The sequence below is a fragment of the Heterocephalus glaber genome, unplaced genomic scaffold (genome assembly GCF_053883595.1).
Source record: "Heterocephalus glaber isolate CG9 unplaced genomic scaffold, H.glaber_assembly_v1.0 deba00001733, whole genome shotgun sequence".
NCBI classification, from domain to species: Eukaryota; Metazoa; Chordata; class Mammalia; order Rodentia; family Bathyergidae; genus Heterocephalus; species Heterocephalus glaber.
The window spans coordinates 18,041,478-18,052,493 of NW_028258444.1; positions in this window are offsets into that span (position 1 = coordinate 18,041,478).

Here is an 11,016-nt window from a genome sequence, read left to right on the forward strand (position 1 = left end):
CACCCCATTGGCAGGGCCAGGGGCACACCCCTCACCCCACCCCAACCTGCCCTGTAGCCCAGTGCTAAGCTGGTGTGGACGGTGTGGGGGAGTGTTTACAGGTGGAGAATTGATGTCATAAAAAGAGGAGTTCAAAGTCCTCTCAAGGTCTCAAAGCAAAGACCAGGGGAATCCAAAGCTTTCAGAGTGGGGAGAGGAGTGCAGCTCGAGCCACAAGAACCAGAGAAACCTCTTGATGTCCACAACCACAACCCAGCCTTGACAGCCTCACTCAAGCCAGACTTCCTCCACCTTCACCACCACCCTATTCTTCCCCATCAACTCCCTCCCACACCCCCCTCCCTGGTAAAATTTATGAGTCTCCTATGCCCTCTGGTGGCATATTCCTGACACGGCTGCCCATAGTTACTCTAGCATTTCACTAATCAGAAGCTCACAAGCTCCTAGGGCCAGTTTGGGAAATTCTGGAAATCCTAGGAAGGGCTGGAAGAGTCAATTCATTAGAACAAAGGGCTACATCAGAGTCGGAGACTTCAAGGTATGAGCTAGCTGTCAACGTATTATTTGTACCATTCCAGAATCACCTTTTACTTATAAGTTGAATAAGTCATTTTTGAGCATCTATTGCAAGCAGTCCCAGTCACCAGCGCATACAGAACTCACTCAAGCTCAGTTGAGCAGACACTCTGCCAGAAGCTTTGAGGCTGAAGCTGCAGATGTGAAGGGAGGGCACTTTAGAATTCACTCTGCTGTCAGCAGACACTTCTATTGTTCCTGCTGCCTAATTTCCCTTTGTTCCTGCCTGGTTTTTAAACCTGGTACTCTGGGCTTTCCTTCAATTCTGTGACCACTATCCTTCCAATAAATGTCTTTTCTGCTCACATTAGTTACAGTCTGTTTCTATTTTTGCAACCAAGAAGATGACTGGTACACTGGAAAATGGATCAAGCCTCTTTGAGCCTTAGTTTCTTCCTCAGTAAAAGAAATTGTGATGACTTACATATGTAAGACTGTTTTATTAAATTAGTATATGAGGGCCAGGGATTTAGCTCAGTGGTGCCACCGCCTGCCTTGAAAGCAAAAGGTCCCGAGTTCGATCCCCAGTACCAAAAAAAAAAAAAAACCAATAAATTAGTATATGAGCTATCTGTTCCCGAGTACCAAATCATGATAAATTAGTAGCTTAAAACAACACACATTTATTATTTCAGAGTTTCTACCAATTAGGAGTCTGGATATGGCTTAGAAGGGTACTCTGCTCTGGGGTCACATAAAGCTATAAACAAGGGGTCAGCTGGGGCTCCGGTCTCATAAAGTGACTAAAATGAAAAAGGATCCAATCCTAAGCTCATGTAGTTGTTGACAGGATTTGATTCCTTGTCTGATGTTGGACTGAAGGTAGTTCCTTGCCTCAGAGACACTCCAATATAGCAGTTTGTAGGCCAGGAATGGTGGTACAACTCTGTAATCCTAGTACTCAGGAGGCTGAGGCAGGAGGATCACCACAAGTTCGAGGCCAGCTTGGGCTCCATAGTGAGTTCAAAGCTAGCCTGAATTACTTAGCAAGAGCCTGTTTCAAAAAAAACAAAACAACCCCAACAACAACAACAAAAACAAATTTGGGCCTAGCCTGGGCAATTTAGCAACGTAGTGAGAACCTGTCTCAAAATTAATAAAAAAAAAAAAAGGGCTGGATGTAGATCATTGTGAAGCCCCTGGGTTCAATCCCCAATATGTATGTGGGGGATTGCTTCCTCCAAGCCATCAAGAGTCTGCTAGCAAAACAGAAGTTGAAATCTCTTGTAGCCTAATCAAAGATATACCATCCCTTGAGGCCAGGGGTGTAGCTCAGTGGTGTCATGCCTGCCTGGCAAGCACAAGGTCCTGAGGTGTACCATCCATCATTTTTGTTGGATTAGAAGCAAGTACCTAGGCGAGCCTATACTCAAGGGGAAGGAAATATGCAAGGGCATGAATACTAGGAGATAAGGATCATTTGTGGCCATCTTGGCCTGCTTGCCACAGATAGGAGGCCATTAGTCATCATTCAGGCCCTCTTCAAAATCCCACTTCCTGCTTGGGGGCTTTTAAAGTCCCTTCCAAGCCCAAACTCATCAAAGTTAACCCCTCTTACAAAGGAGAAATTTGAAGATACTCTGTGTATTAAATAGAATCTTTTTTTCAAAGCTGCAGATGGAGTCCTGGGTCTAGTACCGGCTAGGGCTAAGCAAGGTCTCTACTACTGAGCCCTGAGCCCCTTTTTTTTTTCTTTTGTACTGGGGATTGAACCCAGGGTCTTCACACTGCGTTACATCCCTAGCTCAGAATTATTTTTAGGTGTATTAGGAATGATGCTATTTTGATGCTATAAGAATTTTTTTAAATTTTAACATTTTATTTGTTTGTTGTTTTAATTGACAAAATTGTATATATTTATTCTGTACAACATGTTTTGAAATATGTACATGTTATGAAATGGCTAAATCAAGCTAATTGACATATTCATTACCTCACATACTTATCTCGTTTTTGTGGTGAGAACACTCAAAATCTACTCCCTTAGCAATTTTCAGGAATGCCATCCATTGATATTAAGTATATTCATCAGCATATTGCACAATAGATCTCTTGAACTTACTTCTCTTATCAAACTGAAATTTTGCATCCTTTGATAAATATCTCCTCTACCCAACCCTGCCCCTGGTAACCATTATTCTACTCTTTCTTTCTGTGAGTTCAACTTTTTCAGAGTCCACACACAGAAGCAAGATAATGTCTTCTAGGTTCACCCCATATCGTTGCAAATGACACACAATTTCCCCCTATTTTAGGGCCACATAGTATTTGGTTGTGTATATCTGGCTTTTTTTTTTTTTTAGCCCAGCCTGGACAACTTAGAGATTTAGTGAGATCCTGTCTTAAAATTAAAAAAGGGCTTTCATGGAGCCTGTCAAGGGTAAGGCAAGGATAGGCTGATTGGGGCTGACGCTTTTGATATCTAGTTTTCAGGCTTATTTTCTAACTAAGTCTTTTTTTTCCGGGGGGAAATGTGGTAGGTATCTCCCCTGCAGGCTGCCAGCACTGCTGGCACAAGCACATTTGGGGGTCAGGCATTTAGGGCAAGACCTTCTTTTGATTTGGTTTTGACCCAGGTGGAACTCAGCTCTCAGTTTAGGACTTAAGCCCAGGAGGAGAGGAGGTGAAGGGAGGACTCTGCTGCTGAGCTGTTGAGACAGAAGCCAGGGCTGCTACCTCCATGGCAGGGAGCGTGATCAATTCCTACAGTCTTGGCCCCAGAAAAAATTAAAAAGAACTAGAGCCTTTCCTTTCTAGACATCTTCTCTGGTCTCATTTTTCCTGGCAGCCCTCTTTATTTCCCTCCTCCTCTAGAAGGTAACATCCTCCCTGGTTAAGAAAAGTGCCCCGGAAGCCGGAAGCCACCTTAATTAACCAAGGGATCAAATTTAACAGCACCAAAATCGGGACAATCGGCTATCATGTGCCCTTAAAGGGATGCAGTGGGAAAGACACCGTGTAACTAGGTAGTATTCTTAACAGTGGTGTTCATACTGAATCTGGTCACAAAGAGAAAAACTGAGGGACATTTCTAAGACAGTTGGGCTGCATGCTCCAAACATACTCATGCTGGGGACATAGCTCAGTGGCAGAGCCCTTGCCTAGCACACACAGGACCCAGTGTTCACCCACAGTACTATAAAAATATGCATACTAGCGTATGTCCCAATAGCCCCAAATTCTCTAGAGCTCAATGTAGATAAAATTAAGAAAATGGTATGCCGGGTGTGGTGGTGCATGCCTGTAATCCCAGCACTGAGGAGGCTGAGGGAGGTGGATCGCCACGAGTTCAAAGCCAGCCTGGGCTACATTTGAGTTCAGGGCCAGCCTGAACTACAAAGGGAGATCCTGCTTCAAAAAACAAAAATCAAACAAAAAAAATTGGCCGGGGATTTAGCTCAGTGGTTTCGCCACCTGCTGTGCAAGTGCAAGGACCTGAGTTCAATCCCCAGTACCAAAAAAAAATTAAGAAAATGGTATCTGAAAACAAATGGAAGGGCCAGGCTAACATCAAAAATATCAGTGTTATGGAAGGAAAAAAGTGAACAAATTAATCGTTTGGGGGGTTTTTTTGGTACCACGGATCGAACTCGGGACCTTGCCCTTGCAAGGCAGGTGGCGGAACCACTGAGCTAAATCCCCGGCCTTCAAATTAATAGTTTTAATTAACTAAGTATAATAACTAAACATAGTGCATGAAACTTGATCAGATCCCAGATTTTTTTAAAAAGATACTAATGGGGTAGTTGGGGGGATTTTGATTAGGTAATCATGTATATATGTTAAATTTCCTGAGTGTAACTGTCTTGTGGTTATATAGAAATGTCTATATATAAACATGTTTGGTAAACACAGGGTGAAGTGTCTAGGTATGAAGTTGATTTTTACATGGTTCATCAAAATCGCACACCTACAAAGAGATAAAAGCACATGCGGAAGCATTGACAGCCAGTGAATCTAGGTGAAAGGTAGATACATTCTTGTCAATTTTACGAAGGTTAAAATTTTTCAAGATAAAAAATTAGAGCTGGGTGTGGTGGTGTACATCTGCAAACCCAGCACTCTGGAGGCTGAAGCAGGAAGATCACTGCAAGTTTGAGGCCAGCCTGGGCTACATAATGAGTTCAGGGCCAGCTTGAACTACAAAGGGAGACCCTGACTCAAAAAATAAAACAAACAAACAAAACCCAACCAACCAACAAACAAAAAATGCTAAGTCTTTTGAGTTATGATACCAGCAGAAAAATATTCCAAGTGCGGAAAGTTAATAGGACACCATGATCCTCTTAAATTTCACGTTTTCCACGGAGGGAGATAGAGGATGCAACCATAAATTTTTTTTTTGCAACCATAAATATTGACCCAATAGGCATCATGTCAGGTGCCAGCAAAGCAGGGCCACTGAACACTTATTTATTTATTTATTTATTTATATTTTTATTCTTATTTTTTATTTTTTTGGTACTGGGGATTGAACTCGGGTCTTTGCGCTTACAAGGCAGGTGTTGGAACAACTGAGCTAAATCCCTGGCCCAACAATTATTTATTTAGGAAGAATTTAGTATTTGGCATTTCCCCCAGATATCAAAATTTTCAGGGAAATATTCACAATGTTGTTAGTCTTCTTAATTTTTTTTTCAATTTTATTTTTATTTTTTGGTTTTTTGAGACGGGCTTTCACTAGTTAGCTCAGGGGAGCCTTGAACTCACTATGTAGCCCAGGCTTGCCTCCAGTGTGTAGCAACCCTCCTACCTCAGCCTCTGGAGTGCTGGGATTACAGATGTGAGCCATCACACCGGGCCTATTCTTCCTTTCAACACATATTTATGTCTGTTAGGCTGCAAGCACAACTTTAGGTGCCGGGGCTGCAATGATAAGAACTCACACATAGTTCCTGGTCTCATAAAACTTGCATTCTAATCCAGGGAGGCAGCCGATAAACAAGCAGACAAAAATGAAAAGCGAGGGGTGTGATGGGCCTGGGATTTAGCTCAGTGGTTCCGGCGCCTGCTTCAAAAGCAGAAGGTCCTGAGTTCAATCCCCAGTACCAAAAAAAAAAAGAAAAGAAAAGCGTGTTGCACAATCTCACTATATTTTGTGTGATTTCAAGTATATGACATTCTAAAAAAGGCAAAACTCTAGAGACAAAAGATTGGTAGTTGCCAGAGATTAGGTAGGACAGAGGGAAGGATGAATAGGCAGGGCACAGAATGTGTTTAGGACTCCTCTGTGTGATACTGTGCCAGTGGGAACCTGTTGTACATTTGTCCAGACTGAGAATGTACATCAAGAGCAAACTCATGGTAAAGTGTAGATCTCGGATTGTAATGATGTGTCAGAGTAGATTCAGTTAACAAATTTTTCTCTATGGTGTGGAGTGGGATGCTGATGGGTGAGGCTATGCATGTGTAGGGGGAAGGGGTTTGGGAACTCTCTGACACTCAACTTTGCTGTGAATTTGAAATTGCTCTTTAAAAAGTCTAGTCAGAAAAAGTGTGCAGCAGGAAAGCAACATGTGATAAAGGGTAACTGGAGGGACCTACTTTAGGTAGGATGGAAAAGGAAATTCCCTTTGAGGCTGTTTTCCTGTGCATAAAATAGGGGTAAGGGTATTTGCCTTCTCTGAATGTGGACCTGCTGATTCCTTTCTAAAGAATAAAATGCAGCAAAAATGATGAGATATTACCTTTAAACTTAGGTGACAAAAATACTTTGACTTTTATCCACCCCTCTTTCTGTCAGAAGTAAGCTGTCATGCTATGAGTAGCCCTATAAACTAGTCCAGACAGGAAAGAACTGAGCATGTGTTCAAAGTCTGGTCTTCCATTGGGTGCTGATTGGCTTATCAGCTGTCAAAGACATTTTTGGATCAATTGGGAGATTTGAATACTAACTAAAATAAAAATTAATGAAATAGAAAAATTTTTTTAAAAGAAAAATGAAGACCATTGGGTGAAAAAAAAAAGCAAGTTCATAATGGCATGTTCATTGTGATCTCATTTTGCTAAAAAAAAAAAAAAAGTGTGTATGTATGTATGAAGACATACAACCTATCCTATAACCCAACAGTTCCATTTCTAGATATATATCCCAGAGAAATGAATTCCTGTGTCTACCAGAAGCCATTGAGAAATGTTCGTAGCAAAAAGAAAAGGAAAGAAAGAAAGAAAGAAAGAAAGAAAGAAAGAAAGAAAGAAAGAAAAAAGAAATGTTCATAGCAATTTTATTCAGAATACCCAGCTTGGAATTATTCTAAATGTTTTTCAGGGTAACTCAGTGGTAAGGTTCCTGCCTAGCATGCATAAGAGGCCATGTGTCCAATCCCCAGCATCACAAATTAAATGTTCCTCAACAGAAAAACAGATAATGAAATTATGATAATAACTGAATAATAATTGAGGTGAAAATGACTAAAATGTTGGTAAGGATGAATCAAGAAACCAGATACAAAACATTACAGATGCACACTGTACCATCCCTTTTATTTTTATTTTATTTATCCATTTTTTTGGTACCAGGGATAGAATTCAGGACCTTGCGCTTTCGAGGCAGGCATGGTGCCACTGAGCTAAATCCCTGGCTGTACCATCCCTTTTAGATGAAGTTCAAGGACAGGTAAATCTATAATATGATAAGAATCGGAATAACCATACCCACAGAAGTCTGGATACTAACCTGGAAGGGACTAACTGGTAAGGGAAAATTTCTAGGGTGAGGATAATGTCTTAATCTGGATTTGGATATGGTTACACAGATGAAAAATAAATATCAAGGCAAAAATTCATCAAGTTGTACATTTAGTATTTGTACACTCTATATGATTGAGTTATATTTCATTCTGTGCTTTTCTTTTTTTTTTTTCTTTTCATGCCAAAATCAAACTCCTGGGAATTGAGGAGGTAGTTTAGAGGTAGAACTCTGCTTTTAAAAAAAAAAAATGAGAGAGAGAAAGAAAAACACTCCAGACAGATCACATCAAAAGTATTCATACTGGGCCGGGGATTTGGCTCAGTGGTTCCGCTGCCTGCCTCGCAAGCACAAGGACCCGAGTTTGATATCCGGTACCAAAAAAAAAAGTATTCATACTTGGTCATTTCTGGGTGGTGAGAACATGATGTTTTGATTTGTGTTATTTCTTATTTGAATTTTCTAATTTTTCACAATACATAGGCACTGCTTCTCTAACAATAAAAGGTAATTTTAAAAACTGCATTCCAAATACTTGATAATATTATTCATGCTGCCCCACGAAAAGTTAAGAAATGTACTCACCGCATTATTCTTGAAGGAGAAAGGGGTGTGGCCAGGCACAATACAAAAGAATGAAATGATAATCACTGTGGCATCCGGCTGTGGGGGACTTTTCAGGGGAAGTCCCTGGTGCTGAGCACTGGAAGGTCCCAGCGGATCAGAGTATCAGGCCCAAGCACCGGAATGGAAAGAACTGAGGAGGTAGAATCGGAAGACCTGGGTCTGAATCTAGATCCAGTTGTTGACTAATTGTGGCTGTTGGCAAGTCATTTAATCTCGGAAGTGGAAGGAACCTTAGAGGTCTTTCTGTGGGTTAGTCAGAGGGCAGGATCCAAGATCCTGGTCACTGACCCTGTTTGGGTTCTTTCCACTATGTGCTGCTTCCCTATTTGTGATATTCCTACCCCAATAATAACTAACTTTGATATAACAACTTATGCTTTATGAAACAGAAATGTTCCTGTTGAATTCTCACAGGACCTTATGATAAGCAAACATTGTTCTTCCCCTTTTTTAAAGGTAAGTTTCTGAGATAATACATGACCTACAATTAGTGAATGGCACAATCAGGACTTGCTCTCTGGTCTTCAGACTCCAAATCCTGCCTTCTTTCCAAGATGCTAGAAGATCTATGGAGGACCCTGACACTTAACTGCTCCCCACCCCACCCCTGTGGGCCCTTATCTGCAACGGAGGCATGGAGACCTCCCAGAGCAACCCTGAATGACCTCAGCCCTTACCGGTGGGTGCTGAGCTCAGGCCATTCAAGGAAGAACCCAAACTCCTGGCTGTTACCCAAGATGCTTATGAAGTCCAAACCTCTACCTCTGGGCAGCTACTTGGGTTGAGGGTCTTCCAGTTCCCCTTCCCAACCTGGCTCCAGGTTGGCCACCAGCTTTTTGTGCCCTAAAAGTGCCCTTTTCTCTCCCTCTCTCCATCCTCCTCCCACTTTTTTTTTTTTTTTTTTTTTTTGAGACAGGGTCTCTCTATGTAGTTCAGGCTGGCCTTGAACTTACTATGTAGCCCAGGCAGGCCTCAAACTCACAGTGATCCTCCTGTCTCAGCCTCCCAAGTGCTGGGATTACAGCCGTGTACCATCATGTCCTGCCCCCCACCTTCTTTTGGTGTAGTTCTGGGGAATCAAAGCAATGGGCACTCTGCCACTAAGCTATCTCACTCACACACACACACACACACACACACACACACACACACACTGTTTTTAAAAGAAAATTGTCTAAGCAGAACTTAAATTTGTAATCCTCCTGCTCAGCCTGGAATTACAGGCATGAGGCCAACACTCCTTACCAGCCGACTTCCCTCCTCCAGGGAGGCTTCTCTTCAAAGCCCAAGGCCCCTCTTCCCCACCCCTGTCCAGTTCCTGCTTCTCCCTCATACCTTCTCAGGGTCCAGGACTCTACCCTGCCAGCAGTGAGAAGCAGAGTTAAGAGGCAGTGTTGTGCCCAAGGGGCTGATGCTGTGAGCAGCTAGCACTATGCACTCTTCAATAATTCACTCCCAGGGAGGCAGCAGGCATCATGCCCTTGCTCTGAAGCCAGCGATGGTTACCACAATCAGAGCCTTACACTAAGAAGGGACGGGGTGGAGGGCAGGTGGAATGAATAGAAGATACCCAGTCTCCAAGCCCATGCTGGCACCTCTCCCCTGTTCTTTGTGATCAGGAATCCATGATAAAGGCCACACACTGCAGTGAGCCAGTGGGCAGAGAAGGACCCCAACAGTGCTTCACCTCCCTCCAGCTGTTCACACAGGGTCAGCCTCTTGCCCAGGTATCTCCAGGATACCTCTCCTAAAGGATGCCCAAGACCCCTAGCCCCAAGGCTTTGGAAGCCCTGCACTGTTTCAGTTGCCACTGAGTTCCTCCAAAGAGCCCTCACCACTTAGGCCCATAATCTCAGAACCTCCTCCAGGATCTCCACATCCATCCCCATCATCCATCCCTATCTTGCCTCAACCCCAGCTTCCCTGGAAACCTCTGCAGTTTACAAACCTTGTAAATAGTGTGTGTGGGGGTGGATGGGTGGGTGGGTATCAAGAACTAACCCTCGAGCAGTGCTGTGATTCAGAATCCTAAAGGGTTAGGAGTTTGGCAAGAGCAGTTCTTTGCCTCTCATGAGATGAGAAGGTGGTAACGTCCAGCCCCCTGACCTCCTTACTCTCCTCTCCATCCCTAGGCCATCCTAGGGATTCTGTCTTCCATACACTTTCTTCCACTTGGGGTAGCCCTAGAGTTCTGCTCAAATTCCAGCCTCATTCCTATTCCAATCCATTCTGTGGAACTGGAATCAGCACATGCAATGGACCCAATGGATCAACCTAGATCTTAGCCAAGGGGTAACCAAGATCTAAGACTAAAACAAACAAGCACCTACTATGTGTCATGCGAAACCAGACCACAGGCAGCAAAGGCTTGAGAGCCGAGCACCTCAGCCCTCTCATCTCCCCCCTTCACAGGTGAGAGGAAGAACCCCCACATCTACAGAACAGTCACAGTGTCTGCCCCCAGAGTGGGCCAAAGCTGGCTCTGGAAGCCATGGCTGACTTGCCAGGCCCTCAAGAGGCCTGGTTTCAGGAAGGAGGGTGCAGTCTTTCTGGACACTGTCAGCAAGAAACTCTTCAGACATATTTATAGCAAATGCTACATCAGGGGATGGATCCTGAAAGTGCCTTGGAGCATCAAATAACACTGTCAGCCCAGAGGCTGAGGTCAGGAAAAGAAGACTGATTGTAGCCAGAGAGATAGAGGTTGATGTCGGAACTTCCCCAAAGTAATATCTGGAGCTGTCAACGGGGATTCCCTCTTGAAGCTACTTCTGCAGAATTTTCTCAAAAGAGAAGGATTAGGGATCTTTTTTGGGCCGTTAGAATAGAAACAAAGGAATAGACATACAGTAGTGATCTCTGTCCTAGTGGTATACAGATATTTCAAATACCAGGCCCACCAAGCACAGTCATGCAAGTGAGACTGAAATCCAGCTCTACATCACTAGGGCAACCTCTTGATGCAGAGCTACCTCTGCCCAGATTGGCCAGGAGGCCCAGCAGGGGCCCTGCCAAATCTCCTGAGTCCTGGCAACCTGAGGACCTTGGGGGTCAGGAGTCAAGGTGAGCTGAGCCCAGGGCTGAAGGCTGCTCAGGCAGCCATGGGGGGCTGTATGTTAGAGCCC